This window comes from Chelonus insularis, unplaced genomic scaffold (assembly GCF_013357705.1).
Source record: "Chelonus insularis isolate UGA/USDA-ARS -01 unplaced genomic scaffold, ASM1335770v1 contig_493_pilon, whole genome shotgun sequence".
In the NCBI taxonomy this organism is placed as follows: Eukaryota; Metazoa; Arthropoda; class Insecta; order Hymenoptera; family Braconidae; genus Chelonus; species Chelonus insularis.
The window spans coordinates 726,407-748,128 of NW_023276609.1; the positions used below are offsets into that span (position 1 = coordinate 726,407).

At 30.8% G+C, this 21,722-nt stretch overlaps 1 protein-coding gene and 1 non-coding gene across 2 annotated transcripts in view; both read left to right on the top strand.

Annotated features, from left to right (window-relative positions):
• The window catches only part of LOC118069914 (mannosyl-oligosaccharide alpha-1,2-mannosidase IA-like), a 177,781-nt gene that overhangs the window by 87,599 nt on the left and 68,460 nt on the right, over positions 1 to 21,722 (top strand). The gene's annotated exons all lie outside the window — the stretch shown is intronic.
• TRNAS-AGA (transfer RNA serine (anticodon AGA)) lies at positions 4,058 to 4,139 on the top strand. The gene has a single exon. It is a non-coding gene; the product is annotated as a tRNA-Ser (tRNA).

Genomic DNA, 21,722 nt, shown 5'->3' on the forward strand with positions numbered 1-21,722 from the left:
ATATGATAAATCCCACATGAATTTAAACCAAAAATAAAATCATTTTTCATCTCGTCAAAGTTTTATGATTATTTTCCTCAGCAATAATATTTTTATTATTTTTTATTTATATTTCACTTTCTATACGAATCTGCCTTATAAGTTGCGGAAGATTGCACCAAGCATATCTCCGAAATGCATCCAAGGTCTTCAAAGCAATCGAAGCTTGACTATCGTCTTCAATGTTTTATTTCTCTTCTTGGGGTTTTCAGAGTACAAGGCTATACTTTCTTGATAAGAATCGTGGAAATCGATTTGCAAAGAAACGAAAAAGATAAGTGAAAAAAGTTGGGTAAATGTAACAAGTTCGAAATTGTTTTTTGTGTTGATGATGAAAGAAGAGTCGATTGGTCTTATAAGCATTGAAAGCTCTAGGCAATACTTACTAATAAGCTCTTTAGTAAATACTAAGAGTTTTTGATTATTTGAAACTCGTATTTCATTCTATACTGGATTGTATATCCCACTTGACGTCTTCTTATAATGCTTTGATATTATTTCAATGCTCCTTTGGAACCTACCTCAGAAGCTACTTCAATTTTCAATCAAGATATTTCTTGACACAATTTCTTTCTCACATGTTGAATAAAAAATTCTTTTTGTTTCTGTTTTTTCATTTATTTTAAATAATGCTTGAGTTGAAATTATAATTATCGTCAGCATCAGCTAAAATTGAAGACACCATAATCACTTTTTTCACTTATGATTCTTCCTTTGTTCATCACACCATAGCTGCTTTGCTTTTTATTTTTCATCTAGCAACTTCTTTGTCTATCTTCTTGTTTTTGAAGCACTTGAACTCTCTATCTAGTCTTCTTTCAGTCGCGATAGTGTGTAAAAAATGTATAGTCTGAAAGAATATATCTGCACTCAGGAGTAAAAAGTGAAGAGTACCAAGCCTATAATATCAAGCACACTCCTGAGAGAGGAAAGTCTCTACATTGTTACTCATTTTTTCTTTCATGTTTTTTTTTATTGGATCAAGAAGTCGTTCATAATGAAACGTGCAAGATAATATATTAAAAAAATTGGAGGAAAGAAAGAAGGAAGATGAAGAAAATGAAAGAATCATCAAAAAATAAGCCTAAGGGTAGTTGCCTTAAAACATCGTTTATTTAAAAGTTTTTTTTTTCGTATAACATGTAAGATTAACTTGATTGCAATACTTTTTGTTTTCGTAATTGCACATTTCCTTTTTCATTATTCAAAACAATGATGTCTTATAATTTCCCAAAGGAGTTGTCAGAAGGGAATTAACTCACATGAATTGCCTGTGTCGGTAGCGAGGAAAAAATATCGTGAGTTGTTTTAACAGCTTTAATATCATTCCTACATGTGTATTTTTGATAGATACTTTTTGTGATAGTTTCGAAAATAACTGCATTAATTATCCTACGAAATAATAAATATTTTAATAACTTTTAAATTAACTTTGCATCATTAATTATTTAAAAAAATCATGTTGCTTAATATTTCATCAGTCACTATTATTAAATAATTATTATCATCAAAACCTAGTACTGCTAGTAAAAAAAATCAGAGATTTTGATGATGGTAAAAAATATAAAAATGGAAAGTATTCTTCGTTTACTTTAAATATTCTTAAAATTACCATAAAGATCTGAAGATCCTCTTCTTTATTTCTTTTACTAATTAACAATGTAACTCCAAAATAACGTAGAACCATTGATCTCTAACTTCTTGTACCACTTATTTTTCTCAATCGTTATTTTATTCACCGAACAAAACGCATTTACACTCCCAAACAAACATAATTATCCAATAACTAATGAAGTTTATGTCACCAAAAACTGTTGTTAATTTAGTCTTACTTATTTTCCAACCTCGTACATTCCCATAAAGTCAATATCAACAGCATCGAAATTCAGCATATTTAATAGCAATAAATAGTCTTTAATTAAATTTTACTGGTTTCTTATTGGAATGAAATTACATGAATTCCAAGATAAATTGAGTTAGCTTTATTTATTATTAAAACATCTATATGTACATCTCGAGTGAGATATTAATGACGAATAATTGAATAAGAAATTCCAGTTTAATTTAAAACTGGTGATAACTAGAATATTATTCACTTGATGATATCTTCTCGAATTTTCAACATTAAATCCACATATTCAAGCAGGAAACTCATCATCATTCGGTTGAACGCATTTAAACAAGCATTTTGCTTTCATGTCTTTCTCTTACTCCCACTTGCTCACACACACACATACACACTCACACCTCAATCGTAAATTTGCCAACTATGGTTACATTTATATGAGCTATTAATTCGACCAACCTGGCGCACCTAACCAGTTCACAGTAGTCTTCCCACGAGTCTCTCTACGTTCACCCTCACTTGTCACCTTCCTAGTGGTGACCCCTAAACCCTAGCAACTCCTGGGACGAGAAAGGATGTACACATTGTCATGGAGGTGTTTGTGTGAGGTGCAACTCCGTGCTACAAACCCGCCAACAGCGATATTAATGGTGGAGGTAAGACGACACGAGTTCCAAGTCTCTCTTTCTCCTCTCCACCACACTTTCTCAGGTTCAGGTAGTTGGTTAATCTGGTGGCTGATGTACATGCGGAGTGGATTACAACTAAGTTCTCGCATACTCAACGAATTTACGTAGTTCTAGATTTTAGAACATCTTCGTTTCCTATCCATTAGAAGTCTTTATGTAAAAAAGATCCTATCTATCATGTAGATCTGTGCTTGGAAATTCCAAACCTGAATAAATCCAGAGAAACTCGAGTCTAACCAAGTTCGTAAATTTCGGTAAATATCTAATAAATTATATGTTTCTGAATAATGGATAATCATTTTGCTATTTTTTACGTACATTTTTGCTTTCTTTATATTTAATATTTAATCTTTGATGAAATTTAATCAGATTCATTGGTCGTATTTCATTGAAATTGTTTTTTAATGGTAAATGTGCGTGATAATTTTTTGAAAATACTCTAAAATGAATTATTTTATTTCTGTCAATAATAACAGATGTAAAATAAGTACATTCGAAAATTTTATTACGCTTTAAATTTAAAAATGATTTATTTTTATTTTATTGGCAATAACAATTAATTGAGTATACATTTACACCACTACAAATCGTAGTGTTTCATTTTAATACATTTAAAGTGTTTTAAGATAACGTCATCCATAAAATTATCATTGTAATTAATTATTAATTATTTTGATTAATTATTAATTATTTTTTGAATACTTCCAAGTGCATTAAAAGTAACTATGATGTTAATCAAATGGATGATTCTATTTTAGAATATTTTTAATGCATTAAAAAGAAACACTTAAAATGTGAAATTTGCAGTGAGGTTATAGCATATTGTAAAAAAATTTTTTCAAGTATTTAACCAGTTTAATTAAAAAAAAAGCAACATGAATGTGAATGTGTCGTCAAAATACAAAAGACAAATGTCAAGAATCGGTGTTCTTTTTCTCATTTAATTCGTCGGCGCACGTCAAACGTCGGCGACAAATTGCAAGCAATAAATCGCGAAAGCTGTCGCTTATGCAACGCAATTAATCATACGCCTCGACCATGCGCGTTATATAGAAGGTGAAGAGAAAGAGGTGTATATTGAGAGCAGTAAGGTAGAAAGTGGTAGATGGTACAGAGGCGTAAATGGTTTTTCAAATTCAGCTACTGCCAACATTTGTTAGGAACACGACAGACGACCTCTCGCGAGTTTGCGAGTCCAGGCTAATTGAAAGTCGAATAGAAATTGTGATGGTGATACTTTCACCAATAATCATTCTCTCTATAGCTATAGGGAACAATAAATGGTCTCGATAACATGTCTAATTTTTCAAATCGCGAAAATGAAAAAGAAATAAACAAGATGTGGACTATTTTTTTCTCTTAGTTTGATGTTAAAAGAAAAGAACTCTTTCAAATCCAATTAGTCGTGACAAAAATTAATGAACTGATAAGAGACACTTTTCAACACCGTATCTCAATAAGTAATTGCACGATGTCTACAGCAGCAGTCGTGGCCGAGTGGTTAAGGCGTCTGACTAGAAATCTGATTCCCTCTGGGAGCGTAGGTTCGAGTCCTACCGACTGCGAATTTTCTTTTTTTTGTTATTGCTAAATAAATCAGCTATAATTTTTTTCTTTATTATATAATTACAATCTGTTTCGATTAAACAATAACTAATTGTGACAGTTTATTCATGTACATCGAAAGGACTTATAATATTTTAGAGTAACAGTGTTCATTCCAAAGCCATTGTAAATACTTTTATTTGTAACGAAATAGGGAGCAATGAATAAGACTCTAAGAGCTTTGGATTGACATTCTTGTGTTACTTGGATTGAGTTAATGCATAGTAACCTGATGCATACCAATATTTAGTACCAATTTTATACCCATATCAATCATTGAGTTAAATAGTTTCGAGGGAAAAGCATTACTCTGGATAAATTGGAAATAAATAAATAGAACCATGAATTAATGTACATCACACAAAATCATTGATGAGAAAAATAATTTAAAATAGTATGACACGTGAATCACCACAAATTCCGTGCATGTTTTGAATTTATAGTCAAAACTCGTTATTCCAAATTTCCTCTGTGCGTTGGTAAATTCAATTTCAATGAAAAGTCATTTTGATATAGGTGGCCTGGAAAGGATCGTGGCAAGTGTCACATAACAGAATAATTACATTGAAATATTCGTTGGAATTATAATAAACCGATTGCATTTTTATTTTCATCGTAATAATAACAACTAAGGATGTTTTTAAAAGAAAAGATTTAAAAAATTATTTTAAGTTGAACAAACGTAAAATAAAAGAATAAATTTTTTACGACGGAAAGCGGATTTTCTTGACTCAGCTGGTAGGAAAGGAGTTCGATTGTTCGGCTCTTTGCGTAACACGAAGACGTAAATAAAGCTTGCAATAAATTATCCTCGATAGCGCAATCTCGGCCACCTAGGACGCCGAGCGCTACTCTCGTCAGAGACGCCCGGGTGCACACGAGCCGAAGAAGAGAGTAAGAGTGAGACAGAGAGAGTATGGGGTAGAAGAGCAAAGGTCCTATGGGAGCAGGACGTTCATACATATTTATGGAGATTTATCGTATGCACGCGAAGTTTCCCCGTTTTACCCACTCACCACACTTTCTCTCTCTCCTTTTCTTTACTCCTTTCTCTTTTATCCCTTTTTTTACCCCTGGCACTCTGCCACCATCACCTGTTCCACCCCACCGGATTTTATTTTCAACTCGCTAGCACTAACCGTGACACCGCAACTGCTCACTCAGACGCCATAAATACTTGGACATAAAGCCGATCTCGAGAAGTAGACGCAAAAAGAAGGATATATATAGATATAACTAGAAGCAAAATAAATAAATGCACTGCAATTGAACCAGTCATCTTATTGTGATAACCACAAAAAAGATTCAAGTGAATTCAAATGCACACCACGTCTTGTATTATCCTTGCTATCTGTGTACTATTTTTCGATCCTCGAGAAATCTCCAATGTCCTTTTAGCGAACTGGAAAACTCACTTTGAACAAACTTGACAATTTTATCCTTCATAAGATTTGATTTTTTCTTGAAAGAAAAAAATAAATATTAAATAAGATTTCTATTTGCATTTATGTTTGACTGTAAATAAGTAATATTTTCTTCAACTAATAAAATAAAAATTTTTAATAGTCGCAATAGGATATTTTTTTGGAATGGATATGGTGACATTTTGATTATGACATGAGTTCAGTTCTGATGATTACTTATAATATTTAAAAAGTCATTCATACATTTGAAATGTATTTTAATTATATAATAAATTTTCCATATATAATACATTTGGTTAAATTTCAATAAAATATTTTATTGCGAATGTTTTAAATTATTTTTATTAATTGAATGAAAATTTGTTTGCGTTTCAAAAATTTTTCCTGAGTATACCAATAAATAAAATGACTCTGAATGTAAGTAGACATTTAAATGATGATACTCTTTTCACTCTGGAAATTCCAGTCATCTCATTCAGTAGCTTCCGCACGAGCGCGAATCGCACTGTGATTGAATTTCCGGGGTTATTCACGCAAACGTGGTCCAACATCGCACTTCGGCATAGTAACCGGAAGTATACCCAACGGTGGCCAACATCATTTCCGGATAGTACTGTTTAGTTTCCGTAGCTTCCGTCGGCTATCTGTATCGCTGCATCACTGCACTCACAACCTCCTCGATATTAAATCATACTGAAGTATTACCTATTCGTGTAACCAACCTTACTAGATGATTTTTCAATCCTATATACTCTTGTCAGTGCTTCCGGCCAACTTTCATTTTAATTTTCTTCCTCACAGGCGGTCCACTCAACGTTATTATTGTAAAAACTTAATTCTAACGTCCATTCTTCCTGTTGTCTGTCCAATCTGTCAACTATTCAGACAGTTATTTCATCTCCTTTTCCCGCTTTTTTTCACTTTACTCTTGAAGTTGATTTAGAATATGAATGCGAATTCTACAGATGCATTTAATATCGGTTTGAATTACACCTTTCATAACCAGGAACTTTTAATCAGGTCACTGAAGGAGTAGAAAGAGTAAGAGAGAGAAGAGGGAAATGAGGAATAAACTCTCTCGAAATGTTGTTTGGTGAATATGAAACATTCTCAACAATTCTCTCATCTTGATGGACGTGTGGAGGAGAAATGATGAACCGCAAAATCGTGCAATAAGGGCCTGATTATCCGCAGCTTTTATGGTGGACTGCGGCCAAACATTAATGGAAGTTAATAACATCTGAAATGCTGTCACGATCGATAAAAGTGGCCAGTTTATTTCACATTGGATACGCGAGAATGTGAGGCAGGTGTAGGATCAATTTCGATGGTTCCTCGCTAACTGCTACCACAGAATGTCCAAATGAATACTTTGGTGGAGACAAAAACTCACTAGTCTGTTCATCGAAAGCAAGTTTAGTTGGAATTTACTTTATTCCTTAGAAATTGTCATGTCAAGGTTATTTTTGTATACGTGGGAATAAATATCTGATGATTTGACGAATCATTCAAACAGATTATTTATAGCTGATGTTTGTTTTTATTTGGAGGAGAATATTTTGAATTTCATCTAAATTTCTAATAACCACTCGTTGGTTTTATTATGTAAATATCTTCAGTGCCTTCGGTATAGTCTACTACTTTTATTATATATAGAAAAAGCAGAGTGTCTTCAATGTGCTACAAGATTTTACCAGATGTCGCATAATGTTGTCGTTATTTGAAAAAATATTGCGAGCGTGCAGACCAGCTTTGTGGCTTTCTATTCTATACGTATATAGTTTTAAAAATATACCAAAGAAAAATCATGCTGCTCCTTAATCTCGTTTAATAAAATATATTGTCCTGATATTCGAATAAATGGAATTCAATTGATTATTTATGAATTGCAAATACATTTCATTTCAATTATTTTCCCATTTAAAGTCTAATTCAAATTTTGATGCTTTCTATATTTTGGTAATTAAAAAAGAAATTGATCAACTATATTTTCGATTCAATATTTTCTCGTTATAAGGTTTGCTGAACCAATAATCGGTTTTACAACATCGAGATGTTATTATTTTGAAATCAAATTGTTTCATAAATGACGTATAATAGACATTCAGAGCAGCTTCGAATATTTTCCCCTTCCTCTTGTTTCCTTCATACGACGAACTGGGATTAAACAATATCCCAACCGAGAAAAAGCAATTTTCAAGGGAGCATACTTCGATTTTATGGAATTCTCTCAGCATCCTTTCAAAATCTTTCAGCAATAGACATACGCCGCAGTTCAATGTATAAGGTTGGTCGTTTTAGCGATATAACAATGGTTGTGATAATCGCTATCGGTTGAGATTTTATCGTGAAAGGAAAGTGGTTTAAAAAAATACATTTTTCAAGTAACAAACTCGATCTTAAATGGTTTTGCATCGATGAAATTGAAAAATTTTTGTCTTATCAATTTTATTTAATACATTTTTAATATTAATTTAATATTTTTTCATCACTACTTACAAATAATAACAATAAAATTTTTAATTTATTTTTTTAGAAATAATGTTGTATTTGATGTGAAAAAACATTTGAGATAACACTGTTTTACATGATTATTTCATACTCAGATTTATAAAGGGTTGACTTTGAGAATTCCCTGAGGGGTTTCTGGTGAAAAAATTTACCATTGGATTCAAAAAATAAATTATGATCATCTTTTTATTATATAATTTGTTGTATAAATTATCTGATTTATTACTTTAATTTTAATTATGTGCATAAATAATAAATATAAGTTTCATTGAACTTGATATAATTACTTGCAATTATACTCAATGGACTTTCGATAATTAATTTAAGGAATGCAAAGACACCGGTCTCGGATCGTATCTGAGTGTTGGATTCATATTTAACCTTGGTGTTATTCATAACTGGAGTGTTTTTTTTTTGGTACCCGAACAGCTTTTTCATTTTTAGCAGTTTCATCATAAATTCTTTTATGACTACAAATTTTTTACAAGAGCAGTATTTCCTACAAATTTTTTCCTGCTCGAATAAATTATTATTATAAATCTTCAACACTATTTCCATTTTTTTAATAAATAAATATCGATATAAAATAGTCTAAACTAAAGAGAAGTTTAATTTTCCTTTAAAAAATTAAGCTCCAGTATAAAATTGATTGATGTCAATCATAAGAAAGGAAATTTATCAAATATATTCCAATTTCAAATATTTAAAAAATATTTCAAGTTTTTATTGTTTATTTACTTTAACTTTTGACTGCTGCCATCATCATCTGTTGATTATATCATAAATTCAATGAATTTCTTTCCGCCAGTCTCCAGTGTCCCAATCATATTGATTTTTTTCTCCTCACAATAATCAATATTTCGTAATTATTTGGCCAAAATTCCTGCAACAGTCAAAAGAGGTGGGAGGTCTGACTTGCTGTTCTCTCGAGTCCTGAAAGTAACGAAATTCGGCCTTGGCGATCGTGAGGTAGCAAAGACACGAGTTCAGTTGGTCCAAGAGTCACTGGCAGTCTTCTCTTTTGGTGAACACAGCGGGTGAGCCGAATCCCGAGGCAACTGCCGCGATATATCAGGCAATGACCACAAATCTCCACTGGCGACTGGACAAACATCAGGTTTTGGTAGGCTGCCATGTCAGAGAGAATGAGAAAGAAAGAGATCGAATAAGTGAACGAGTGGATAGATGCCGAAAAGAACTGCAGGACACCAGGAGAACTTTGTGTTGTCTCTTTGTCATTTTTAAAGACTCCAACGTATTAAAAGGCTTGTGTCATCCTCGCGAAACGATAGGATTTAAAAGCTAACATCGATGAATTTTCGAGAACATCTACCACTTATACCATCACATGGACACTTTGTTTATCTTTACAATAATTTATTAGCAGATAAATAATATAACCACGCCACCATTTTATTTCGTTATATTCCAAGTGAAATCATTCATTTAAAATTACAGAAACTGTTCGACTATTATTCTGAATGCTTGACATCCTATTAATAAATCAGAAATGAATAAAAAACAAATCACTAATGGATGACGAATATTTAGAAGACGATGTACTACAGGATGATGTAATAAGAGGATTGAAGATGTTAAAAGAACAAATCCTTCAATTAGGCTTGTTTTCTACTTGATCAATTGTCATCAATAAAAAAGAACACTTGTCGCAACATGTAAATAAACTTGACTGATTTATCGTGATGTATTCTTTTCAATAGAGAGCTAAAGTTATTCACTGAGACGAGGTTGATCTCCCACAGCGCTCTGAACGTCTCGTACATCCTTAGTGTTCGAGTCATCCTCTTTGGTACACAAACGACGTCGGGACGATTGACAAAAAAGTCACAAACATGTCTTCCGAGATTCGACTCAATTAAGTAAGACTCACGGTGCTTGACAAAGTACGACATCATTATTCTTTGATAGGCGGTCTTAAATAAACAAATACGGGGATATTGAATGGTCCATCATGGCTAACTGAAAGAAAATATATCAAAATAACTAAACATCGAATCAGCAAAGAAATAAAAGTTTGGAGAAAAGCAGACACAGACATCTTGTCAATCACACGATTTAATCCCAATTTAAAAGGTATAGGACAAAAATTGGATCTCAAAACTTGTTCATTTTACGATCATCACATTAACATTTTCAAGATCTTCAAGGTTATCATTCCCAATTAGCAGTAATTCAATCTGATTTGCTTCTTCCTAATGCTTACTATCATTACAAGATTTAATAAAAGGTGTTGCATTACAAATTAGCAACTCTATAAAATCAAGTTATTAAGTGATAACCATGCTCCTTTGCTTTTATTCCTTCATTTTTGAATATCTAACCATCATCATCCTGCTAAAGATCGCTGGATGCCGAAAGAATTCCCGCTCTTGGCTTTGCGTTTAATAAATACATTAATCTACGTTCCTGATCTCGTGATCCTGAATACTTCTCATCGTGTCTACTAAAGCAAGAGAGACGGCTCGTTCACAAAGACGCCGCTCGACATCAAATGGTGAACCAGCACCCCAACGAAGAAAGAAACTCTCAGATGAAGATTCTTAATGTAGATAATTCGATAAAATATCAAACAAGCTTTGAGTTAATTTTTGTATATATGAAGTATTTAAAGCGAAAAAAATACTAGCCTTTTTCTTGAGTGCATATTTTTTTTTATTATTTTGTATAATTTCTAGGTCTTTTTAACATCGTCATCGTACTCCTTGATGTTCTTTCTTTCTTAATAAGATCCACTTATAGAATTTTCTTGGAAATTTTTTCGAGTTTTTAACGAGCAATTGAATAAAAGTTTCAAGAATTTCGAGATATAAAGACGAAAATAATTATTATTATAATATGACAGATGTTTTGATGCCATTTTTAAAAGGGGATTACATATGTCTGAACGCGCTGGAAAAAAGGTTGAAAATATTTTCCGATGATGGAATTTAAATATGAATGTACATCTACATCGTTTATTGATTATCTTAGTGAGGAAAAAAATTATTTCTAAGGCTCTGAATACAAAGTGTTATCTTTTTAATTAAAATTTATTGAATTTTGCTATTATTCTTTTATCTAATATTTTTTATATTCAGTTTTGATGGTTAAAAGTAATTCAATAATTCTACTTACAATAACAATGGAATTTTTTATTCAAGATTACATTAAATATTTTTTACACAATTATGTATTTATGAAAAACAAAAAAAAATGTATAAAACAACTCAATGTCACTAAAAGTTTGAAAAAAATATTAAAAATAATAATTGGACTGATTCTTGGTCAAATAATTTTGTTTTGTATTAATTAAAATATTTCTGTTACATCATTGAGATAAGTAAAAAAAGAAATGTCATTTTTTCATCGTCTGTTGCACTTAGCAACACCAAAGCAAAGTGTGCTCCAAAATGATAAATCTCAATAATAAAAAAGAGAAAATAAAATAAAAATGAAGAAACAGTCATCCCATATGATTCGAAGAAGTAAGTGAAGGGATCTGTCTTGAGACGTAGAAGTTTCTAAAGTAAACGAGCCAAGCGTGCCATGAAGCATACGGAACGTGAATAGAACAGCCACTTCTTTTTCCTTGGAGTAACTCGCTGATTTCACAAGACCCTTTGGCTATCTCCGGATTTTATGGGGATACCGCTAATGGCATGGGTGGAGAACGGACTTCTCTTAAGGTTCGTCCCTTTATTTTTCTTTTCCCTCCTGTATATATCTCCAAAAAATAGCCAGACAAAATACTTACTATATTTTTTCTTTTGAAAAAGGAAGAGACGATTAATGCATTTCTCACGTAACTATCTTGCAAATAGCGTCAGATTACTTGTATACTGATTTTTTTATCAACACCTTATGATTTTCTCATTCTTTTTGCTCGTTTAGACCTCCCAACTTGATAATGACACGAGAAAAAGAGCCTGCTATTAAACAAAAAACTGAGACATTTTAAATTGTTCTAAATTGGCAGGATGGATACTTCCAAGCAGAGCCAAGTCTTGATGTTTTATTTGAGAGTTTTGCTTTGTATTGTTCCGCAACAAAAGAGGTGATAAAAGGTATCAATTACTGAAGTAATATGAAGCATATGTTGCATTTTAAAATATTTCATTAGCTTTGTTTATTAGCGACAGTAAAATTAATTGAGAAGAATGAAAAGATCCCGTTAATTTGAGCTCAGATTACCTCTATTGATTTTAAAGTAATAATAATATGGTAGAAGCTAAGTCTGTAATTATCTGGATAAAATTCAACTGATTTAAAATATTTACGTTATCAAAATAAGAACCACTTTAAATCAAAATAATCCTTCTCCTTGATGGTATTTATAATTATATTCTATTATAAAATACTTATTTATTTAACTTATTTATTTGACAGATTCCTACTGATATTCCTGTAGTGATGTCTGAAGTAAATTCAAACTAACGTGATATATAATTTTAAAATTATACCGATCGGCTGCTTGAATTTTTATTTCCTTCCAACTACTATAATTGACTTAATATTTGTTAAACAGTAGAATTAAATCATACCAGTCCTTAACTGGTGCTAATATTCCTGGAAAGATTTATTACTTTTCTATGAAAACGTTGCTCATCTCTAAAACAAAAAATATAATGTTATTACAACAATAAAAAATTTCAATAACTATTTATTAATTTTTTTTATTAATAGAAGGAAATAAGGAATTTTAAAATGATTAGCTAATGATGTTTTGCTATTTTACCTATCATTAGATCGAGATCGAATTCGTTTAAGCGGCGCCTTGATGTGTTTTGTAGAATCCTCACAAAAATCGTCAATCATTTAATTCTTAATTGTTGTAGGAAAAAACCTGGGAAGTAAAAATAAAAGATAAGCCTAGAAGGCTAATTGAAAAAAGTGAAGAGACACTTCGAAAAGTATCTGAGAGCCACTTTCTTGTTGCATGAACCGGTTAGATGTCTGATTGTCTGCTTCTCTAAACCCATGAGCCTTCTTCGATCTGTATATATATGGTATATAAAGTATATATACAGTATGATAGGCGACCCGCATCAGTGGCATTCCGTGTGATGGGACCTCGGAGAGTCGTCATGCAAATTCTTCGATGCCGCGGCGCGACAAAGGATCGAGGCCTCAAGTAATCCGGTTTCTCTTACATACAAACCAATCTTCAATCTAAGAGTAGCATAATGAAGCTGCGAGTTAAAACATGCTCGAATCCAACTCTATTATATAAAAAACACCCAAGTGTCATAATAAATCTGCTGTTTTTGTTATTTTTTTTTTCCTTCTCTTTTTATGATATTAGTTAATTTTTTTACGCTGTTTCGGATTTTTATCATAAAACACTTGCCATAGAGTCTCTTCAAAAATTTGATGGCCATTCAATGGCCAACCTGTATATGATAAACATTCGGAACAAAGTGATTTTCGGAGCGGAATGGAATTCAGACTCTCTTGCAGTATTTGCGAGTTATATACTCTCTCGAGTGCCAAAAAGATCCGATAGACCGTGAAGAGTATCAACGGAGCTCAAAAAATTGCAATGTCACCACCAATGATAACCGTTATATTTTTTTAACAGTTTCATTTTTTTTTTAAACATAGAATAACAGAAACAAAAAAATTTCCATCCTCGTAGAATTTTTTGTTTACAGAGTTTTAATAATTCTGTAAACTGATTACTGGATGTTTGTTTATTGAAATTATTTTACACAGTGTGATGTTAACGACTATTGATCCTGCATTAACGGTCATTAGAAACTTACATATAATATCCGATGTCCTCGATAGTTATTACCCTCTCTTTATCGATCAGAGGATTAGATACAGGGTCAGCAATAAGCCTCTAAACACACTATCGAAGAATAATTCACAAGTATTGATCTTCTTCTGAATTAAAATAACAGAGAGCAATTCAAATTCAACCCACAATAATTAAATATTTTAAATATAGATTAAATCAACATTTTTTTGTATAATAAAAAAAAAATTCTCTAGTCAACCCATAAATAATCAATCGAGTGTATATATATTTTTGGTTCATTAGTACACATTCCAAATAATGGATTTAGTCATTTGACCTGAAATTTCAAAATAATATAAATATTTTTATCCACTAATAGCATTAATTATTTTTTCAATCACATTTTTGCAAGTGATTTAATTAAAAAAGAAAAAATAAAATTGTAAAAGAATATTATTTAAATATTAAATTTAAAAAAATCAATAAAATAATTTGAGTTTAAAAAATTTAATTAAACTTGAATTTGAATGATTAAAAATAAAATAATGATAACAATATTTACCTTATAGTATAAACTTGTGTAATTATTCAATTAATCTTGAGCAAACTTCCCACAATTTGAATAGCAAACTCGTAGTAATATAATAATGGCAATTAATTAACACTATAACATTATAACTGATCCATGTGTTAAAAATAGTTAAGCACATATATATTTCTAAATCCATGTATATATATGTATATATTTTAGTTTATGTATTTCTCTCCTCCCTAGTGTCCAAGAGAACTCTTCAGCCACCTCCATTTAGCACTGAGTGCTCCTAATGCCCGAATAGCATCCAAAACTCACCAGGGAGTATCGAATATTCAGAATGCTTGACTGTGCGACCTGATCCCCGGTAATCGGTGCTGCTCCTCTAACTCGAAAGCTCGATGACAAGCAACACACCAAGGGATTTAGAGACTATATACACTAAGTTTCTCACGATGTAGCTGGTGAATTAGTGAGGTCTTCCTCTTCCTCCCTGTGTCTTATTCGGGTCAGTAAATTTTCGATTAAGCTGGAATCCGGAATCGAATTGTAATGCCCTGTACTCGATGCCTCAAGCAAGAAAGCATTCAAGTTCGAAAATTGAGGTCAAGGTTTTGCCTCTAAACTGGACTATTCAATAGCTATCCAATTTTCTCCAGTTCAGATAGAATGTCAGAGCAGTGACTTGGGGATATTTTCTGGAAAACTCTCTTTATATCTTCTACGAACTTTGTTCCTGTAATCGATTCTCCGGAATCTTGTAAATTTAAACATACCTCAACTATTTCAGATACTTCTAAAAAAAGTCCAATTTCATTTATTCCAGTGACATTTTCGCTTTTGCAATCAGACCATTGTACGTCCTACAAAATGTCTCTATGTGACATCTGTTCATAATAGAATGTCAGTGTTGTCATTTTTATATTATTTCAATTTCACTCTTCTAAAAGTAAGCGGCCTTTTATAGCCTCCATTTAAATGCACTTTCTTCTTTTTTATTGCTACCTATTTTTTAATTAAACTACCGGAAATATGTATTGATTTAAGAAGCTTTTATATTTATTCTTTTCAATTAGAAAATTTTTAATGAACTGATAAAATAGTTATTTAAATACTTTTACGATGAATATAATTTTTAGAACTGTAGAGATAAAAAACTAATATCATTTTACTTTATTCTTATGATTGTTTTTTTTTTGTTCATTTTTTGTAATTAACAAGTACGAGACTGTTAGCACATTATCATTATCGTTAGTAATGAAGATTGTTCGCAGTTTAAAATTAGTTAAGTCAAGACTTGGTAATCATTATTTTTATTACTAACTTGAAACGTTCATAAATTTTCATACACAATTATTTTATATTTTTTTTATCGTTGGTATTATTTTTCAAATTACTTATCCAACATATATCCGAGTAGATTTTCTATTATAATAGAACGTCATGTTATTCTGGTGGTAGAATATGCATTTTCATTCATGATAAATAATAGACAGATCATATCATGAGAGATAATCTTTCCTTCTGCGTAGGTATATGTTCCATTATCAATTTTTTCGCTTCTATGCTTGTTATAAGGATGTTTTTTTAACAATCAATTATTCGAATATATAATAGTCAGTTGTGATCCAATTTTCCAATATTATGTTGAAAGATTTTATTCAAAGATAAAAAGTAAAAAAAAATATTATAATGTCGGTCAAACAAACGGTTGTACTACTGAAATTGAAATAGAAAAAGAGCATTTGAACTTAATTGGATAAAATTTAATGGATAAATTTGTTTCTATTATTTTCATTTTATTAATAACCCTAGTCAATTATAATTAAACGAACTCAATAATTTAAGTAAAACAATTATAAAAATTATAAGAGAATATAATTGGATTCGTACAAAAAATTATTATTATTTATATTTAATTTATAAGTAAAATTTTTTTTTTTTTAATTTCAAGGTAATTTAGCATTGACAGACAATTTTTATTTCTCAAATCAATTTAACCACTTGCAGTCACTTTGCGTAATGACTTTAGAATATAAAAATTAATAAAACTTATTAATTACATTGATAAAAATACTTTTGAATATCTACAAAGCCATAGTTGGCGAAAAATACTCACTATTTTTTTAGAACTTGAGACTTTCAAATGAACATCTATTTACATAATTAAAATCCGGGAGAGTACACAGCTCACTGTAATTAATCCGTTGAGATGCTCTTGCAACTTGACCGCTGATAGTCTACCAAACGTTAGGTCGAGTCAGCTCAATCCCAAAGAGAAACCTGACGACTCAGCAGGTACTTTCTATATCATGGAATGAGAGAAGATCTCGAGACTTGGTCCACCATGAAAATCCACTAACATGGACGATAAATGAACGCTATGTTCACAATTCTCCAATCGAACTATGTTCGTTTGCTCTCCTTAAATCTCTTGATTTTATCGTGACTCTTATGAACCACTTTCTAGACGTTTTATTGAATTATTACAAAACTCGTTGATTTTTGCGATTTTTATTTCATCGCTTCAGCTATGATAGAAAGTTGTGGCAAACATTTTTGAGATGAACTCCAATTTCAGTGAAATAATATTACTTCAAAGGATCTGCACTTTAATTAGTTACTTTATTTTACAGTGAATAAATATTTATGATGTTTTGTTTGATCTCAAACTCTAATATAAATTATGTTTCATTTGGTTTATGTTTAATGGAATAAGGACGAAGGAAAAGAATGTCCTATAAATATGGTAGCTCAACTACAGAAATTACATCCATTTGTAGGAGTAAATTATGAGTCGCAAAAATACTAAAATTACCTTTTTAACAATTTTTTTTTAACCATGGCAACAATAAAATAAATTCCTTGTACAACAAACAATAGATTGTTTTTTACCTCTGATAAATTCAGTGTCATCTATTTATTTTAGTTAAATATTTACTTTTTGATATATCGCAAGCGAAAATTTTTTCTTTCACAATATAAGGCTATAAAACATGACGAATCGTTGGTACTTTTTTGTGGCTTGTTAAAAAACAATTTTTGTTCATTTTACAGTGTTTTATTACTGTACCACTTCCTTTTTATTGTATTATTTTATTACTTCCTCAACAATCGAACAAACTAAACGAGTGCTGTAAAATTGAGCCTCTTGCGTGGGTGTTCAGACACAGACTGTCATACTATTAAGCTCCACTGATACAGGATTTCACTGAGGAGTTGGTTGTGAGCATCCGGTTTCCTATCCCTTTTGGCGAGGCGTGTCGGCGCCTTAGACAACTTGGTAACATATTTTATCACACTGAAAGTAACGAATGATACTTGAGCTAAAGTAGAATCAAGATCAGTTCTCAATCCATTCAATTGGACGCTCAATGCTTCCAATATAGGAAGTTGTTATCTTTCCTACGTTTATTCTTATATTATTGGCGTAATAAAAACATAATACATTGACTGTCAAGTTTGAATTGTGAGGAAAACGTTTAAGAAAATAATGATAAAGCTCGTCCAGCCTTTACTACAAGAGTATACGAGCTATATATAAGCCATATTCGTGAGAACGGAAGTATATTTTTATAACAACAAATCACAATTTGTTCAATTCTATAATGGAAAAGTCATCGTTTGATCAATCGATTATGTGATGCTTTGAATTATCGATATATAAAGAAAATTACATTTCATTCAAGTATTATTTACTCAGGGGATTGAATGTTGTATATTTAAAAAATATTTTAAAACGTTCTCGTCATTTATATTACAAATCTAAGTATTAAATTAAACATTTAACAACAAAGTAATCGATAATATCCTTTGTAGAAGTCAATGTCATTATATTTCCTCTGTACTTTAAATATAATGTATTTTTTGTTCTCTCTTATTCTCTCGTCAACAGAATTTCTATCAGGATAAGTTATTCATATAATTTTACCTACCTCGAGATCAGTATCAGGTCATATAAAAATACTGACTTCTGTTAATTTAATCACCAGAAAGGTCGAAAGCTAACACTTTGAATAAAAAAAGCTCTCTGGCAACATATTTTGTCATAGATCATTAAATGAATTACGTCAACAAATTACCTCAATAAAATAAAACGAGTATTTTCTAGAGCTATTATAACATTGTAAAAATTCAATGAGATTATCAATGTCACGGTTAGCATTTCACTAGACAACATTATGTGTTACAAAGCGTAAAAAATGAGCAAACAATCGAGTGAGAGTCTGGTAAATACACTGTAGTAACTCTGAAAGTGGTCATCTGTACTGCGAGAATAACTGCACATTATTTTCAACTTCAAGTATATACTCGACAATATATACTCAAAACTTTTCTCACCTTTATTAACGCAGTGCTGAAGGTTGAATCAATGCAAAAACTTTCTTAACTGGGATTATAAGGGTCCAATATTGATTTTCTATAGTAAAGCTTTTTATTATTAATTGAATTAATCAAGAAAATGGATAAAAAGTATTGCTCGTCAACAGTTACGAGACTCTTATTAAAAAATTCTCTAAAAAGTCTACTTCAAGTTTTAAATTCAATAATTAAATACTATTCTGTAGAGCTTTTGATAAGTTTAATCATACAACAGTAATGTTTGAATATTTTTTCAATTACAATTAACATAACCAAATTAATCTGAATATTGTTTTATTTTTTAATAAAAATTTAATTTCTATAATTACCTAAAAGTGAGGCTTTATCCCAATTTCAATCTATAACAACTTTTTAATTATAACAGTTACCAAAATTATTCATTTTATCGATCATTATTTCAAGCACTAAAAATAATTTGAAGTCCTTATAAGTGATTGTTTTAATTTTTGTAATTTATTGAATTTTATTCTCACACTCAATTGTTTTTGAAAAGCAAAAAAAAATAAGAAAAAAAGTATAAGGAAAGAACATAAATAAGAAATAAATTCTCCTGAAGCTTTTTTTTTCAAAATAAATAAATAACTATTTCACATTCTATCAAGTCAAACGATAACTATCGACACTTGACTCAAACAAACATGTAAGATTGAGATGCATCGTAGCTTTGAAAGCGCGAAAAATGACCTTAGGAAATGGCATATAACCAAACACACGAGGTCTGTATGTTCTTGCAGACTGGAAAATTGTTTTATCTTTCCCTTTCTCGTCTTTGTACACTTCCGACTCTCAACATATATTCCAGAAGTTGTTGTTTCCTTTAGCAGAATGCGACAAGGTGATTTTATTTCAGTTCCTTTCCTGTGCCTCGTCTTCACTCGATTTTCAACAGAAAAACAATAGAGAAAGCTTTCTGCATTCTTCTATCGAATGTGTATTTTCACAAACGTGCTCCAATCTTTTTTATTTCTTCCTTCCAAAGGTGTATAATTTATTTGTATTGTTTTTTTTTTACTGCATTCTTGCAAAATATTTTTATTTATTTACGCAGCATCAGATAGTCATTCTTGGTAATGTCATTTCTGAGAGAATTATTTTTAATTGATTTATAAATTAAATTTATTTAGTTTCTTCGAATTATCTTACTTTAATTGTCCTGCTACGAAAATTATTACTGGATGTTTATGACTCTATAAATTGACTTTATTTATGGCCATTTCAAAGGATTGTACAAATCATAGCTATGCTACGAAGATTATATTTTAATGCTCTTGTCTCGTGATATTTACTCGAGATTATTTCATACCTCAACTCAATATTATTTAACAAAACTTGTTTACTTCCAACGAAGTTTATTTACTATGAAAGCGAATCTTTTTGAAATGTTATTCCAGCATCGTTTTTGTAAATAAATACATCCAACATAACTTAGGATTTAAAAAAAACTCTTAATCTATAAAAATTAATAAAAAAAAACAACTAAGAGAATTAGCTAATATCTTCCTCCCATCCTTATTTACGCTTCACTATTTTTCTTCGAGCTTTTATGGTTTTTCTCTGTTACGACAACGTCTATTCCAAGGGTCGGACCTCTTACCCATAACACTTTCTTGGGGGAAATAAGGAAAGAAACGCGCAAAAAATATAAATGAAGATTGTTTTGTGAGAAATTGGCAAAATACAGATACCTTTTACTTTCTTATTTTATTTTTTATTCCTTTTTTTTATAAACACCAGCATGAGTCTTTGTTATAAGTTCTAAATAATCCAACTTTTTTATCGTTCATTCGATTATCTTGATATCGAATCAATATATGTATATATATATATATATATATATATATCCAAGTACGATAATATTACAAAAGAAAAACGAAAGAGGATTCCAGGGATCTTTCTTATCGTTTGACCAGGCGTGAAAACTCATTTTCTACAAAGTATGAAACATAGACTTTCTGCATTCATGAAAAAATAGAATATCCGAAAACGAATTTCTAAAGAAGTTCAATTTAATTCGATACTCATATAATATGGTGTGATGAAAAAATAAAAAAATCATCCTGAAATTAAATTATTTACCTTTCGAAATATTTATTAGCTTGTTCCAATGTTAGACCAAGAATAGCTCACTTTTGATTCTTCTTAGACTAAAGAATTTTTATTAAGATTAGAATAGAAAAATTCGTTTTGTTATTTCGATACCCACGACTGATTTTATTATTCATTCCACACTTGATAAAATTTATCACATTGTGGCTCAACAAATTTTATCGATACCTTGATGTATCATAAAGTGCAATTCGTAAAAGCAAATGGCATCCATTAAACCCTTTCCCTATATTTTCTCTATCATTTTATTTTCGATGTGGTTGATCAAAATCGCAATAGATAGCAAAGACCAAGTTATACGCGTGTGCTTTAACGTTCCAGACCATGTTCCCGTTAGGTTGGATTACTATTTGCTATACACTACAGGTACTTTACAGCCGATCGAGCGTTTCGTAGGGAGTTTCACGTGAAACACTGGTCATACAAAAGACTCGGCCATAAAAATCGATACAATGGCTTGAAATCGATGTTGATAACCCAAACACAAGCTGCTGGGGAAAACGAAAATTCAGCCGATTTTCATCCCTTTCAGTTTTTCCACTTTATGGGCTTTGCCTTTCTCTTATTCTGACAAATGTATACATGCTTCAATATATTTATCTTCGTGATCCGAAAGTAACTATAGGTATTTGGAAGCCAATCGATCTTTATTTAGCTTTGATAAAGAATAAAAGAGACCTGTTTGAAAAAAAGTCGTTGACTTGTATTGTAAAAATAGAAATGATGACAAAAATAAAGCACTAAATGGAATAGCTTGAAATGATCGTGTAGAATTATATGCTTAAACAAATTGAAATCATCAGTGTATCAAGATTAACTTGTCTGCATCGGTATAAAAATAGTGTAA